This window comes from Callithrix jacchus, chromosome 12 (genome assembly GCF_049354715.1).
Source record: "Callithrix jacchus isolate 240 chromosome 12, calJac240_pri, whole genome shotgun sequence".
NCBI lineage: Eukaryota > Metazoa > Chordata > Mammalia > Primates > Cebidae > Callithrix > Callithrix jacchus.
The window spans coordinates 67536443-67550959 of NC_133513.1; the positions used below are offsets into that span (position 1 = coordinate 67536443).

The following is a 14517-nucleotide window of genomic DNA, read 5'->3' on the forward strand; positions in this document are numbered from 1 at the left end:
ATTGATGTGACACAATGTGTTTATTTGAATACTGCATGCAGACAGCATGACTTAAAGTGATACTCGTATAAATTGAAATTCTTAGTATTTCAGTTAAACTTTTTTCTTTTCTTTCTTTCTTTTTTTTTTTTTGAAATGGAGTTTCACTCTTGTTGCCCAGGCTGGAGTTCAATTGTGCGATCTTGGCTCACCGCAACCTCCACCTCCCAGGTTCAAGAGATTCTCCTGCCTCAGCCTCCCGAGTACTGGGATTACTGGCATGTGCCACCATGCCCGGCTAATTTTGTATTTTTAGTAGAGATGGGGTTTCTTCATGTTGGTCAGGCTGGTCTTGAACTCCTGACCTCAGGTGATCCTCCCGTCTCAGCCTCCCAAAAGTGCTGGGATTACAGGCGTGAGCCATCACACATGGCCTAATTAAACCTTTTTTTCCTACTTAAAAATGAGTATCAATGAATTTTAGATTTAAAATGAAGTCATGCTACTAATGGAGAATCAAATGGAGATGTAATGTTGTACAATCATAAAGAAAACAAGAGGCTGGAAGAAGGTATGCTGCCAGTTTCGCAGTGAGTGGCAACTGCAATTTGCTGTGGCAGAGCTGTTTGTTGTATAATCATTTCCTAAGACAATAAAGTGGACAATATTAAGACATTTTCAGCAAATACATACTGAATTTTGGAAAGAAGTTTCCTTTAAACAGTAAAATAGTTGATAAGAGAAGTCATCTGAAATTAGAATTAAATGTCCAATAAAATATTTTACACACACACCATTTAGCTGGAAAAATGGTAAAATAAATTATGAGTTTAGTATGGAAATTGTTAGTAAATTATGAGGCTAGAGAGTAAGACACGTATTTTACAGAAGTAAAAGATTTTTTGAATAAAAACTAAAAAATTAAAAAATAAGTCATCAAACAATTGCCTAAACATGACTTTCAACAATATAAATGATCAGGTGATTCAAAATTTGAAAAATTACAAGTACTTTTTTATCTATAAGGTGTGTACTTTTATCCAACTGGTCTCAAGTCAGCGTACAGGTAAGCCCTGGCTGCCTCCGCCACTCCCAGGGAGACCAAAAGCCTTTGTACATCTCAAGTTGGGGGACAAAAAAAGAGGGCCACAAAGGCTGATCATTCAAAATAAACCAAAATAAAAAAGTACTATGGTGAAGATAAAACATTTTTTGCATTTCATAATTTACACAAAAGCAATGCTATCACCTCCCCTGTGTGGATTCGGAAGAGGACTAGACCATTCTCTTTAGACAGAAGTGGGTGGCTTTTAGGAGGGCAAGGGACTTCTTGTAACAATGCATTTCACAATATTTGGAATGACTATTAAAAAAAAGTACAACGTACAATCAAAGTCCTCGGCCACATTGTAGAACTTTGGGGGACTGCTGTCACCTTCACTGTTCAGTTTTTAAATCCTGAGTCAAGCCAAACAAATAAACAAACAAACACCAAACCAAAACAAATAAAGTCATGCCAATCTCATCTTGTTTTCTGCACAAGTTAGGTTTTGTCAAGAAACGGTGTAACGCAGCTAAATCACTGTCTGCCTAGAAGCATTTGCGGTGGATGATGGAGGGGCCGGCTTCATCATACTCCTGTTTGCTGATACACATTTGCTGGAGAAGCCGCCAATCTGCACAGAGTACTTGCTCTCAGGAGAAGCAATCATCTTGATCTTCATTGTGCTGGGTGCCAGGGCGGGAATCTCCTTTTGCATCCTGTCGGCGATGCCAGGGTACATGATGGTGCTGCCAGAGAGCACTGTGTTGGCGAACAGATCTTTGTAGATGTCCACATCACATTTCATGATGGAGTTGAAGGTAGTTTCATGGATGCCACAGGATTTCACACCCAGGAAGGAAGACTGGAAGGGTGCCTGGGGCAGCGGAACCGTTCGTTGCCGATGGGAATGACCTGGCTGTTGGGCAGCTCCCAGCTCTTCTCCAGGGAGGAGCTGGAGGCCGCCATCACCATCTCCTGCTCAAAGTCCAGGGTGACGTAGCACAGCTTCTCCTTGATGTCATGCATGATTTCCCGTTCGCCAGTGGTGGTGAAGCTGTAGCCCGTGCTCAGTGAGGATCTTCATAAGGCAGTCTAGTCAGGTCCCGGCCAGCCAGGTCCAGATGCAGGATGGTGTGGGGGAGGGCATAGCTCTTGTAGATGGGCACAGTGTGGGTGACCCCATCACTGGAGTCCATCACGATGCCAGTGGTACAGACAGAGGTGTACAGGGACAGCACAGCCTGGATGGCCACGTACGTGGCTGGGGTGTTGAAGGTCTCAAACATGATCTGGGTCATCTTCTCGTGGAGTTCAGGGGGCCGTCGGTCAGCAGCACTGGGTACTCCTCAGGAGCCACACGCAGCTTGTTGTAGGTGTGGTGCCAGGCCTTCTCCATGTCCCAGTTGGTGACAATGCCGTGCTGGTTAGAGTACTTCAGGGTCAGGATGCCTATCTTGCTCTGAGCCTCGTTGCCCACATAGGAATCCTTTTGACTCATGCCCACCATTACACCTTGGTGCCTGTGGCACCCCACAGTGGAGGGGAAGACCACCCTGAAGTTGGCCTTGCACATGCCAGAGCCGTTTTGTTGACGATGAGTGCGGCGATATCATCATCCGTGGTGAGCTGGCAGCAGGTGTGGACAGGTGGCAGAGCAGCAAGGGGGAGGCTCTGTGCTCCCCGGGTGGACACAGTCTCCGTGGTCAAAATTACAAGTACTTCTCTTTAGCTTCAGATGCTGTGCAACATAAGAGACACTATCCAATTAATTTCTTCAGGTATATTTTGTCTCAATGGGCTTCCACATTTCAAAGAAATGTTGTAAATTTGTGGCTTAACATTAAACTCATGATGTCATAATATCTGAGTCTTCTACATTTGTCAAAGTGTTCAAGCTAGAATTGAAAGAAAAATATTTTTTATAATGATAGATGATGCTCCAACTGTGTTAGGTTGAAATTGAATTTATTGGAATTTTAAAATAAGTGACTGATATTTCCCTTATATGATATATATTGAAGAAATTTGTGCTGCTTGCAGGTACAGACTGTATGAAAGTGTTATGATACAGTTGTTAACATCCTTTTACATGTATGTGCAAATGCTATTAATGATTGGCAGTCTATGGAACTGTTGAAAGAAACAGAAGACAATGAATTGAATGATCTTGTGTTCTTTGGCAATGCTCATTGGTTGAGCTGTGGAAGAGCTTTACAGATTCACTGTATTGTCGGTTCCAATTTTCTAGAAATAAAAAGATTGTTTACCAAACATTCAATTATTAAAGATAAAAGTGGCAGTGTGATTTACATTTTCTCACTGATATCACACTGATATCGCACTGAGTATGAATGTGCTATGTTTGAAGTTCCAAGGAAAGGGAAAACTTATCTGTGACCTAGCTAGACAGACAGAACAATTTATATTGAAATTGAAACTTTTCATAACACAAATCAATAATGATTTTATACATTTTCTACAGTATGAATTAATATGCAGAATATTTTCATGAAAATTGTCAAAAGTACAAGGAAAATTTGAACACTATTGATATTGATAAATTTAGAGTTGTATTTCAATGTATTAAATACTTTTAAAATTTGATGTTGTTCTTGAGTGGACACAGGGGAGTACGAATTCATTTAACTGAATTTAGTGAAATAAATATAGTTTTGAAATAAAAAATGCTTATGCTTCAAAGTCAAAGCGATTCTTTTCAAAAAAAAAAAAGAACCAGTTTGTCAATGTAAATGCAAATTACATTAGTCATTATTGATGTGGTCATCTGTACCTGAAAACAAATTGACTCATGGTGTCAAGCAAGGCCTTTACGAGATAAGACAACAGCTGGATTCACTGTCTAAGTTCTTGAAAGAGAACAGACACCAACCAGGATCAATACATTCCTGAGCCTGGCTAAAGAGAGATTGCCATGCGCTATAATTCAGGGGAAAAATTAATCTGGAGGTTTCCGTCTCTCTTAGTTCCCTTTTCCATACTCTTGTTTTGTCTGGACTCATGCCAGATTCAGGATATTTATGTTAAGGATATCTTGTGGTTTAAAAAAGCAATTATTAGATCAAGTCAGAAGATCTGGATGAGAGATCCTGATTAATTACATAGTCTCTTTCAGTTTTCTGGTCTGGATTCGTCCAGTTTCTGGTCCGTTGATCTGTAAGAAATCTGCTAGAGCCAAGGTTTTGTGTTTCTAAGTTGTTCTGGTAGTAGCTGAGACACAAATCCCAAACTATGTAAAACTCAATTAAAATCTCAACTCCATTCTAAGAACAAGATTTGAAATGCTACCATTTTCTTTCTTCTTCATCAGAAAAAGAAGAATGTGGAATAATATGCTTATATTATTTTCTATTTACTGGGAGTCACTATTACATTGTTTTTATAAAAGCTGCTTGATATTTTTCCCTTATAAAAATGAAATAGAAGGAAGATTTAGGAATGCCGTTAATCTTACTCTTTATTTGTAAGTGTGGGACCCTAAAAATGGAAGGCTGTATGTGTAATAGCATTATAGAGAAAACGGCCAAGGAATCATATTTCTTTCACTCACTGATAAAGCCTTCAAATGTTAGTCTGAACTAACTTTTAGTGGTGTTAGAAGTGAAAACTATCTCTCTAGGGTAGATAATTTTTATGCTAATTTCATGCACCTCGATGTAGACAATTACTATAGGGCATGTGAATGATCCATTCACGGAATGAAGAAAAATTATTCCAAATTATTATTGATGACTTAATCAAGATAACCATGTAAAGTTTCTTTATCCATTAGTGGTAACATCTACAGTGTTTCACAATCATCATAATAAAAGAGCCAAATGCTAATGGGCAAGGTAATCAGACCTTAATGAAGAAGAGTGAAAAATCTGCTTTTAAAAATAGTTTACAGTTTTCATAATCACTGAAGTGGTCAGTGAGTCCCAAGATTCCTCATATTTCATAATGTGTGTTTGCAAACTTTTTTCATCACTTAAAAAATAGTCAAATTTTTCCAATGTAAAAAAGAATAGAAATAAATGGAGACGGATTCATTTTAAAAAATAAATACATATTTAAAAAGCTATTCATATTGTAATGGTGATTTAAAATGGGGGAATCTCTATACATTTAAAAACACGCAACTACTGTTTTATGTTTTTTTCTCCCATCTTTATCCTTTTACTCAAATTTTGTAATTTTATTAATACAAGCTCAGATGAGTCTGGACTCCCAATTTTATTATGCCCATTCATCACACCTGCTGCAGCAGGGAGGCCTAGCTGGGGCGGCACCCTCCATGGAGCCAGTGGGAACTCCGCCCCTTCTGAGTTGGGGCGGGAGCTCCCGAGGTGTTGCTGCCGCCGCCCAAAGCCTGTCTGCGTACTCAGGCCTCTTGCTCTACAGAGCAGACAAGAGCTCCGCCCTCCTGGGTGGGGCCACAGCCACCCAAACTACTGGTTTGGATCCGAGGTGGGCCCAGGAGCAGGTAGCCTCCGGAACTAGTAGCTCGGAGGTGCAGCTACAGCCTCCGGAACTGTGGCCTCAGACTTGGGCCTTCCGCTCCAGGGGGCAGGCAGAAGCTAGGACAAACAGGAACCCGACCCCTTCTGAGTTGGCGGGGCAGAAACTCCCCTGTGTACCTGCGGACGCCCTCCCAGGCAGAGTACCTAGGCATCTCTGCGGCCTGCATTCTTGCTGGCAGGAAGCGTCAACTAAGTAGAAGCATTCTTCTTCCATACTCTTAAAACTAGTTGTGGGTTAAATGAAAAAGTCAACTAGAACAACAAAAAAGGTAACTGTGAGGTGATGGTGTGTTACTTAGCTTGACTGTGGTAATCATTTCACAATGTAAATGCATATCAAAGCATCACATTTACACCTTTAATACGTACAATTTTTATTTATCAATTATATCTCAGTAAAGTGGAAAAAAGAGGGAGAAATAATACATGCATATACTGCTTTAGCCAATATTTTTACATTGTTAAATCTTAAATTTTTGGGGGTACATAGTAGGTGTACGTATTTATGGGGTACATGACATATTTTGATACAGGCATAATAATAATCCTCACATCAGGGTGAGTGGGGTACTCATCACCTCGGGCATTTATCCTTTCTTTGTGTTAGAAACAATCCAATTTTGCTAGTATTTTTAAGTAATAATTATATTTGACTGTAGTCACCCTGTTGTGACTAGATCAGATACTAGATCTTACTCATTCTAACTATATTTTTGTACCCATTAACCATCCACACTCCCCGGCATTGCCTACTGCTTTTTCCAGCCTCTGGTAACCATCATTCTATTCTCTCTGTGAGTTAAATTACTTCACTTTTTAACTTTCACATATAAGTAAGAACATGCAATGTTTGTCTTTCTGTGCCTGACTTATTTCACTTAACATATGATTTCTGCTTCCATCCATGTTGTTGCAAATAACAGGAACGCATTCTTTTTTATGGTTGAATAGTATTCCATTGTGTATTATATACCACATTGTCTTTATCTGTCTTTTGATGGACACTTAGGTTGCTGCCAAATCTTGGCTGTTGTTAATAGTGCTGATATAAACGCATGGGAGTGCAGATATCTCTCCAATATTCTTTGTTTTTTTTTGGAGACAGAGTTTTGCTCTTCTTGTTCAGGCTGGAGTGCAGTGGCATGACCTCATCTTACTGCAACCTCCACCTCCTGCGTTCAAGCGATTCTTCTGCCTCAGCCTCCTGAGTAGCTGGGATTGCAGGCATGCATCATCATGCCCAGGTAATTTTGTATTTTTAGTAGAGATGGGATTTTTCCATGTTGGTCAGGTTGGTCTTGAACTCCCGACCTCAGGTGATCCACCCTCCTTGGCCTCCCAAAGCACTGGGATTACAGGCGTAAGCCACCGAACTCGGCCAGCATCTCTTCAATATTCTGATTTCCGTTCTTTGGGGTATATTCCTAGCAGTGGGATTGCTGGATCATATGGTAGCTCTATTTTTCGTTTTTTGAGGAGCATCCAAACTGTTCTCCATAGTGGTTGTACTAATTTACATTCCCACTAATAGTGTACAGGGTACCCTTTTCTCACATCCTTGCCAGCATTTGTTACTGCCTGTCTTTTAGATAAAAGCCATTTTAACAGGGGTGAGAGAATGTCTCATTATAGTTTTGATTTGCATTTCTCTGATGAGTAGTGATATTGAGCACATTTTCATATGCCTATTTACCATTTGTCTTCTTTTGAGAAATGTCTATTCAAATCTTTTGTACATTTTAGAAATCAGATTATTAGATTTTTTTTCCTGTAGAGTCACTTGAGTTCCTCACATATTCTGGTTATTAATCCCTTGTCAGAAAGTTCGCAAGTATTTTCTCCTACTCTGGTTGTCTCTTCATTGTGTTGTCTCCTTTGCTGTGCAGGAGCTTTTGAGCTTGATGTGATTAGCCAGTCTTTTATGCAGAGCCTTGGCCTTGTTGGTGAAAAGAAATACTTTACAGAGGTTGTAAAGTTTACAAACTGTAAAATATTTGAACCCTGTAAAGTATTTAAAGAGGTTTACTCTGAGCCAAATATGAGTTACTATGGCCCAAGACATAGTCTCAAGATGTCCTGAGAATGCGTGCCTGAGGTGATTGGGTTACAGCTTGGTTTTATACATTTTAGGGAGACATAAGAGATGAATCCATGCTTGTGAGATATGGAAAGGTAAGAGAACTGGAAGTAGGGATGAGGGGACTTTCAGACCATAGGTGAGTTCAAAGGTTTTCTGTTGGGCAATTGGTTGAAAGAGTTAAGGTATTATCTGAAGACCTGGAATCAGTGGAAAGGAGTGTCTGGGTCAAGATAAGGGGTTGCCAAGACCAATGTTCTTATGAAGTCTCATAGGAGGCTGCCCTTAGACACAGTCCATCCCTTAGATGGGAAATGTTTCCTATTCAGATCTTTAAGAGGTGCTAGACCTCTTCAGGATTGGGAGGTCCTGGAAGGGGAGAGATCTATATGTTGTTAGAGATTGTTTATAGATGCAGATTTCCCCTACAAAAGCCAACTTTGCAGAACCATTTCAAAATGTGGCAAAGAAACATAGTTTGGGGTAAAATATTCTGATTTCCTTTTTTATCTGTCATGTGATATTGTGCCAGAGTCAGGTTGGAAAGTAAGCCAAGTAGGGTTAAATAAAACCCACCTGTGTGGGGGGATGGGGAGGGATAGCATTAGCAGAAATAACTAAGGCAGATGACCTGCACGATCTGCACATGTACCCCAGAACTTAAAGTATAAAAAATAATAATAATAAAATAAAACCCACCTGATGAGATTGTTTTTGGGTTGTAGGGTGTGGCTCCCCAAGTCCCTTAGATAGGAATTTGGACAAGAGAGAAAAACAGTGAGGATTTATTTAATTATCAGCCTTGCCTTTGCCTATGCATCTTTGCCTACCGAGTTTCCTGTCATCTTTCTTGGTCAAATCACACTTGACAATACTGCATCTACTTTTCAAGTTTCATTATCTTTTTTCTTTTTTTTTTTTTGTTTAAATGGAATCTCGCTCTGTCACCCAGGCATGATCTTGTCTCACTGCAACCTCTGCCTTCCAGATTCAAGTGATTCTCCTGCCTCAGCCTCCTGAGTAGTTAGAATAACAGGCACCCACCACCACACCCAGCTAATTTTTGTAGAGTCAGGGTTTTGCCATGTTGGTCAGGCTGGTCTTGAACTCCTGACCTCAGGTGATCCGCCTGCCTCGGCCTCCCAAACTGCTGGGATTACAGCCGTGAGCCACCGAGCCTGGCCTCATTGTCTTTAAAGTAGGTTATTTAAGGGATTTAAAGACATTTACAAAGCTGATGAATAAAGAACTCTTCTAGATTCTGTAATTTTATGAAAACTTCTAAAATTTTACACTTAACCTACACATACTAAATTCAAAGGCAATTCAAACACTCAACTAAGTTTTTATAGAAACAATTCTCTTCTTGCACTTATATTGGTTTATATAATGCTTGATTAAATTACGTAAGTAAAGGAACACATAGAACCAGCATAAATACATTTGGAAACAAGTGCAGTTGACTCTTGGTAAGCAGAAAACTTAATTGGAAGTGCCTGCTGCAGAGGTGTCTATAGTTACAAATTTCCAGCATGTTTTGTGAGTTTTGTAGAGGGAATGGAGAACATTGGTTATTCTGGTAAATTGGCTAAATAGCATTTGGTTAAGAAAACTTGCACTGTATATTATTCTAGATATATGAAATAGGGTTTTAGAAAGTTAAAGTTAAATGGATAGTGGTGTATAAATATTTACAAAGTATGCTCTCTTTTAAGGCATCAAGCTCTGTTTTTGAATGTTAAATTTTAGGATATGTATTATTTTTCCACTAAGCACAGAGCAGTGGTAACAGTCAAGCTGGATAGAAAGATTTCTTCCTTGTGGCTTAACTACAATGATATTTTATTATGTTAAATATACATACATCTTATGCAATCCTGTATAGTCAAATCTTAAGAGTGAGAGAATGGGAGAAAGCTAATCTGAGGTTGTAAAATAAATGGATTTTGAAAGCAAAGAAATACTATTTTATTGCTCCGAAGTTCATGGGATAGCCTATACTAACCTTAAATTTTTGTTTTTCTTAGAGAACCTCAGTGATGTAATGGTAATATATCAATTGAATAAGAAGTATGTCCTATACTTAACAATGCTCAATAAGTATTTGCCAAATGAATGACTGAAGTCGGTGGCTGCTTCCAGACGTTAACATTATTTTAAATCTCCATTGCTACCATTTTTAAAAAGTTAGTTTTCTTAGTAAACTATTACATTTCTTAAAATAGTTTCCTGGAACAATGGTTTCAGAGTGTGCTACCTGGTATTTTGTTTTCCTGAAAAGCACATTGTAACATGTGGTGAAATGATTAAGAGCATGGATTCTGGAGTCAAACTGAGTTTATATCCCAGTTCTACCATTTACTCATTTTAAATATTGGACAAAATAGTTTGACTTCAGTTTTCTCCTTTATAGGTGGGAATAATAACAATTTCTTCCTCATAGAGTTGTTTGAGCATTAAATGTAGAAGATAATATGTGTTAATAATAGATTAACTATTAATCCACTGAATTGTCTTTTCATCTTTGTCAAAAGTTAGTTTCCTATATTTGTGTGAGTCTGTTTCTAGAATGCCAAGTATTTTCTACAGATGTAGGTGTCTCTCCTTAAGCTAATACCACACTGCCTTGATAACTAGCTTTATAGGAAGTCTTGAAATTAGGTACTGGTCTATCTTGGTAATGTTCAATGTGCACTTGAAAAGAATGTGTGTCTTATGTACATGGAGTATTCTATGAAAGTCAATTATGTTAAATTGGTTGACAATGTCAAGTCTTGCAAATTAGGGGCCTAGGAGTCTGCAAATGTTTTCTATAAAAGGCCAGATACTAAATATTTTCAGTTTTGTGCTATACATTCTCTGTCACAACTACTCTGATCTGCAGTTGGAGCCAGACAATGTATAAATGGGTGTGGCCATATTTGACTCATAATGAGCTGTATTTGGACCAAAGGCTGTAGTTTGCTGACCATGTTCTAAGGCCTTACTGATTTCCAGTCAACTTCTTCTATCTGTTATTGAAAGATGAGTGTTATAGTCAGCAACTATAATTGTGAATCTGTTTCTCCTTTTAGTTCTATCAGTTTTTGCTTTATGTATTTTTAAACTCTGTTACTAGGTAGATAACTGTTTAGGATTTTGGCTGGGTGCGGTGGCTCATACCTGTAATCCCAGCAGTTTGGGAGTTCAAGATAGGCAGATCCCCTGAGGTCAGGAGTTTGAGACTAGCCTGGCCAGCATAGTGAAATCCTGTCTCTACTAAAAAAATTAGCCAGGCATGGTAGCAAGTGTCTCTAATCCAAGCTACTTAGGAGGCTGAGGCAGGAGAATTGCTTGAACCTGGGAGGTGGAGTGCAGTGAGCCAAGATCACACCAGTGCACTCCAGCCTGGGCAACAGAGCAAGATTCTATCTTAAAGGAAAAAAAGTTGTTATACCCTCGTATTTACTCCTTTAGAATTATGAAAGACCTTTTTATTATTTTGATCTGAAATTTACTTTTTCTAACATGAATCCAGCCACTCCAACTTTCTTTTGATTAGTGTGAGGATGGTACATCTTTTCCCATACTTTCTTAGAGCAGCCTGTGCTCAGGCCAAGCTTGCTTCCTACTCTGCGGTAAGGTGAGCCACCTTAGAGACCTGTCTGGATGACCTGCGGTCATCCAGTTCCACCAGTGCCTGGCTGGGTAAGTGTGATTTACTCTGGTATGAATTAGAAAACTACTGTGGTTGCATATTTAATTTTAGAGCCCCTACACTAGCTTTAATCTGTAATAAAACAGACTTCGGTGTCTATATTTCTATCCTTTCAATGTTTTGGAGGAAAAGAAAAAAGTGTTTTGATTTGTTTGCTAAAACCTCTGCAGGAGAGTAGCATGTGAAGGGATTACTGCATAGGCATTAGCTTTTGTTATCTAATAAAGCACCAATTCTGAATACTCCATGTGCCCCTTACTTGTTGAAAGAGACAGAACATCTTAATGTTGTCAAACTTGGCTGCAGCAAAAGTGTAAAAATGCTGCTTTCTATTAGCAAGTTGTTTTTGCAGCAGACATTCTTGTATTTTGTTACTAAATAAGACAACAGCATCTCTCTATTCCTGTGTTATGCTGTTTCACTGCGTCTCACTCTGCCTCTGCCTCTCACCTGGCTCAAACCTCACCCCTAGAGATCTAGGAGGGACATGAGGGGCGGTATTGAAGTGAGGCCCGGGGTGGGGGAGAGCTTGAGGAATGGAGTGAGAAGGTGTGTGGCTCATCTTCCCTGTTAAGAAGAAACATTAGAAAGTTTTTTGGTTTGTTTTCCTGGTTTTGTTAAAATGAAGAATGCTTGAGTCCAAAAGCCAAAACAGTTCATCAGACATGTCACGTATCTTTAAGCACAAGCTGACTCTACTAGTTTCCCTACATCACCGTCTGTCGTTGTCACTTGGCCACAAAGTCACGTCTTGCAGTCTGGATAATCATGCACACTGAACACTTCCTAGAGATGGTTCTAAAAACTATTTGGGGGGAAAAACACTAAATATCCAGAGGTGATAACAATGCCCCAGCCTCCCTGGAAAACACTCATAGCACCAACCCAGTCCTCTTTCTAAGGCCTGGTCTCCAAAAAGGTAGCAATCATTAATGCCATACATATTTATTACAAGGCCTACTGAGGTCTGTATCTTCAGACACTTCTATGGAATTTCCAAGAATTCGTGCAACTTGTAAAATTATGAAACTTCTCATCTAGGTTCTTCCCCTCAGCTTCATCACCAGGTAACTATTCTAGGTTTTGTGTTTACACTTATTTGGGATTATTTAAATATTTAAATATCTAACCATGTATAATTCAAATATCTCTTAATGAGGCAAACTTCTAAGCAGAGACTTCACTTCAGCATTAACTGCTTTCCAACTGCAAATGATGTGAAAGTTTCCCTGAACTAATGGCTGGCTGACTCGATGGAAGATGTCACCTTTAAGTTCCCTGAAAAGAAAAAGTCCTCCAAGCTCGTCCAAGGCCAAGCACCCCTCATACCTTTACAGCATGAGGGGATATCAACCTGTTCAATGTGGTTAAAGGGAAAACAGTGAAATCTGAGTTGACAAGAGGAGAGGAACATCCACAAAAGGGGAATGAGCACAGAGAGAAATCAGTCAGAACCTCAGAGGAAGGAGCTGTGCTGGGTGTCACACTTTATAAAACGTTAACTAGCTCTTCCTCTGACATTATGAATCTGATATGATTTGCAGAGACAGTAGGGCAAAATGAACAGAAAATTTATTCTAGCCTAACATTCTTCTCTTCCATTTAGTAAGTGGCTTATTACTAAAGTTTATTTCTCTCAAAACTTGGTTTCTGTGTGGCCAGTTGGTTTTGTTCTGTCCCATGGCACCAACCTGGCTCTTAACCTGACCTTGTGCTCTGGCACTCAGGGATCAAAGAAGAAGGAATGATGTATGCTCCCAGCAATAATAGTGTGTAGATTCCAGGAAAACAGCTCAGAGAAGGGACTTGTGAAAGTGAGGCTGGAGAGGAATTGTCTTGATGTGAGAAAGGCAGCATGCATAGGGTGGCTGTTAGATATCAGTGTTTCCCAGAAACAAATGGTGTAATGGAACCATCAAAGGGCAATGCTGAACTCAACTCCTTCTTCAGTCATAGGAGGCGGGACATTTGTGTCTTGAAAGAAGATTACACTAAGCCTGTTGTCTATTCCTTATTTCCTTCCAGAGCTATTAGTGGGTGCTATTTGCCAGGGTTGGTGTCTACAGAGGGCCAGGGGAATTCCAAGGGAGGGAGGCAAGGAGAGCTTCTTGGATTCCTCAAGGTGAGACATGGTGAGATGCTTGAGGATCTCTGGTTCCCATTCAAGTGCCTGCAGCATTAAAGAGTCAACAAGGACTTAGGACAGAAGGCCATGTCAGGAATAAAGCACGTAAAGTAGACTCAAAATTGGTCTGTGCCAAACCTCTTAGGAATGGAGTATATATCTGCTTAATGAAGGAGAACCCATGCATAGACTTAGGAGATAGAACACTAATATATGAGAGTCTTCAACCTATGGGAGCTCTAAAAGTGCTCCTAAATTTGAATTCCCTCTGTTCCACTCTGGCTGAGACTTGGTCCCTAGGAAAATAGCAAAGTGCAAAGGTGTTGACTCTAGTCAGTTAATAAGTCCACTAGTGTTTCTGCATTAGTCACTGTTAGTCACCAGTTATTTACTAAGCATCCACTGTGAGCATGAACAGGACTATGTGCTGTTAGCTTGTGTCATTTGCTGATGTGTCTGCCCTCTTCAACTGCTCCTACTTCCAGTGTCTATGTAATATTTTGTATCTCCTGACAATGCAGCTGGGTTGGGTACTAACAAAGAAGGCCAGAATGAGCTCAAGCATATTGCATTATTGCTGGAAGAGTGTTCCCATTAATAAAAGCTGGCATTGTGTAATGTCATTCACATATTACTGTACATGAGATGATGCAATGTAATGCTGGCCTTTGATTCACCCAGAGTTTAAAGGGAGAATGAGACCGGTCATTCCAAATCCCTGCATTTTTACCACTGAGAATCATAAAATATTAGAGTTGGAAGGGACTTTAGAGAGTATCTCACCCAACCTCCTTTGTTTTACCAATGGGAAATCTGAGGCTTATGTTATTCTTTGTTGAATGTACCAGCTGGAATCTGGCCAAAGTGCCTGTTTCTACTCACAAATATAACGTTTAGAAACAGATTGGGTCCTGTGCCATCTGCTACCATCCTTGGTAGACTAGAAGACTAGGAATCCAGATTAGTTCCAAACCGTCTAATGCACTTCATCTACATTATTAGTATCCTGGTTCCAGAAATTCTCTCCCTGAGGGTACTAGTTTGTGGCACAAAGGTAGGGAAAATAAAAATAAT

At 39.6% G+C, this 14517-nt stretch overlaps 1 pseudogene; it reads right to left on the minus strand.

Moving 5' to 3' along the window:
• Window positions 1-1553: 1553 nt before the first annotated feature.
• LOC108594139 (actin, cytoplasmic 1-like) overlaps window positions 1554-14517 on the minus strand; it is a 62878-nt pseudogene continuing 49914 nt past the window's right edge.